Source organism: Pteropus vampyrus, unplaced genomic scaffold (assembly GCF_000151845.1).
Source record: "Pteropus vampyrus isolate Shadow unplaced genomic scaffold, Pvam_2.0 Scaffold224, whole genome shotgun sequence".
NCBI classification, from domain to species: domain Eukaryota; kingdom Metazoa; phylum Chordata; class Mammalia; order Chiroptera; family Pteropodidae; genus Pteropus; species Pteropus vampyrus.
Genome location: NW_011889005.1, coordinates 927,072 through 930,120, shown reverse-complemented (window position 1 = coordinate 930,120; position 3,049 = coordinate 927,072).

The following is a 3,049-nucleotide window of genomic DNA, read 5'->3' as shown; positions in this document are numbered from 1 at the left end:
GCCAGCGTGGTCAGGTTCTGGTGAGGGCCCTCTCCCTGGTTCGCGGACCGTCCCCTGGAGGCGGCCTGCCTCCTTCTCTGGTCCTGTGGTGGACCATGTGTTTATTCTAGAAAGCCATCTCTGAGGTGGACACCTGGGCAGGCAATCAGAGCTAACGTCGGACACCCGCATTACAAGAAAGAAAAACCAGATGTTGGGGCGCACACTGCAGCTTTCCCCTGGCGAGAAGCCCTGTGACCCCAAGTTAGAGAAACATGATTCGAAAGATGTGAAACCGAAACAGTGGCCCGGAGAGATGGCGTGACGGCCGTGGAGAGGACACGGGAGGGCCTTAGGTGGCCGTGATCAGACGTTTGCTGCCCCTGAGGGGCGAGGTGTCACCTTCCCCCACCGCGAGGTCCCACTTACTTCCCGGTATCGTTTCCACACGTGCCTGGCGAGGACACTCGTTTTAAGATTCCGAATGCCAAGGCCAACGCCTAGGCAAACGTCCGGGGAAGGAGCCTGGAAATCTGCATTTCAGAGTCCCGGGTGACTCTTACAGTCGGGCGCGTTGAGAGAAACTGGCCAGAGGTGACGCAAAAGCGTAAGGGGAAAGCTCTCCACGGGGACGGGTGCAGAAGAGGAGCAAACGGAGCCGCAAGAAAAGGCCGATGGAACAAAGGACACCGGCCCCGTGGCACGAGGCCGTCAGCCCCACCTCAGGGCCTGGATCCCGTCTGGATTGTGTACGATCGGCGTCTCCTCCACTCTCTTCCCGCCCCTGTTTCTGTGATGCTCTCTCTTGAGCTCCTTTTCCCAGGAGTTCAGAGGTCAGGGCTGGTTGTCGTTTCTGATGCCTACGAGTTATTGCTCTTCCCTGTGAACTGAATCTAAGACACCTGCGTGGCATCGGTTTTATAATGTTAATAATAGCTAACACTTCAGTAGGCTTCCTGTATGCCGGCCTCTGTATTAGGGCTTTACGTATTATGACACCTGATTGGTACCAAAACTTTCCAGGTAGGTACTTTTGTTCACCACCGTATAGGTAAGGAGACCGTGTTTTAGAGAACGAATAATACAAAATAATAACAATAATAATAATGGATAATCACGCAACGCGTGCTTGCTGTCACCCGGACACGAAGCGAGGCATCTTACATATGATATCTTGGTGTCTTGATTGGAAAGAGACTTTAGCAGAGGGAGAACGCTTTCTTCTGACCCTTCCAGCCCCTTCAATACGAGTGCCTACCGATACTGAAAAGGTGACTGAACGTTTATCAATGCTGCATTTTCCACGTAGCTCATTTAGACTCCATAGAGCACCCCTGCCCTTCAAAATATATCTTTTTGTCGTTGATAAACGGGCCTTGCCTTATCTCTAAATTAGTCTCGCCTTGTTAAATTTGTCCACAGATTACACGGAACCCTCGGGTCTCACTCGCCAATCAAAAAGTCTTCCTTTTATCTGACGCCGGGACCCATCTTGCCTGTGACAAGTTCTTCTCGGAAAATCGATTCATGGTCTCCAAATATCGTGGCTGTGACTCTGGCCCACAAAAATTAAATATAAAAATAAATGTGACTTTTCATTGCCACGGCTTTATTTTTCCACTCTTTCTTCCCCTGTGTAATTACCCGTAGATGTTGGCCATGTTGACAATTAATTTTTGCCAAAAGCCGTTCCTAGAAAGGACGTATAAATGAGCCAAATTTTAATTCAACAAGATAGTAAGGAATGGTTGGTTTCATACTGTCCGTGGTAGAATAAATGGAAACAGCCTAGCCTTTGGAATTAAGCAAATTTAAGATTAAATTCTGATGTGATTTAAGGAGAAAAATTATACCTTTTAGACCACGAACTTCTCATTATATAGTTTTCTAAGACTGGGTTCAGGTGAAAATCGTTCTGTATGTCCAGGTTAAATGCTTCAAATGCATCGAGTGCTGCTTTCTGAGAGCATGATTGAATTCAGAGCAGCCTGCTCATCTCAGGCATAGGGGACCCAATCCTCAGCCTAAAGATTTTCTGTTTGGTGTGTATATCTGTCTCATAAACTGTATCATAATATTGACCTGCCCTATTGACTACCTTTTATAGCTAATATGATGTACTGTTAAATAAAGCCATCGCAGAGAGTAGCATCGTAACTATACCATACTCAGAGAGCAACGTAGCCAGTGATTAAGCATGCAATTGCTTTCAGGAAAAAAAAAAAAAAAAAAGTTTTATGCCTGGACTTCAAGCCTAAGAGTGCTTCTTGTAGCCCTGCCAGGAAAAAAAAAATGCAAAGAGAATAACTTATCGTTAACTAATATTGACTTGGAGAGGAATGATATTTCACAAAAGCAGAAAGTTCAAAGCCTCATGTCGCACTGTTTGAAAATTAGTGCTGACAGATCCAAATGTTTCCATCTCCATCACAGGCCCTGCCGCGGAATGCACCTGTGGGACCCATTACGAAAGCTGTGTCATTTCTATAATCGCTTGGACTGTGTGCCCTTAATAAACAGTACATCTGTTCAGAGGGGTAGCATGATAATGATGATGTATTTTTAATGACAAAAGAGTTATGCCTTTTCAGTTTCGTTTGTGAACTACAGACAGTAGAAATCATTTAGATTACCGCTTTAGGAAAAGAAAAAAAAAAAAGCCACGTATAAGAGTTTCCCTCAATTCTTCCTCTCTCTTTTCAGCAGTGTCTTCACTCACTCTTCCCATGTCTCGCTGAGAGGTGTCTTGTGAAAGTCACTACAAGCAGTCGAAAGAGTATGAACTAGGTTGTCAGACAGACTTGGATTGTCATCATGGCACTTCCCTAGACAAGCCAAATGCGTGTATATTTTTCATCCAAGTTGGTGGGCCTCCTTTACCTCATCTCTCAACTGAAGATGATAAATAGGTGATACCACGAAGACACGTAGATGCATTAACACACGGATACACTTGACGCTTGACATGCGTATGCTCGATGAGGGTGGTCAAAGTAGCACCACTAGCAATGACCCGAGGAGGGATGGCTGTCCCAGCGCAAAGCTGCCTTCATGAGCACGTCGTCTCTAA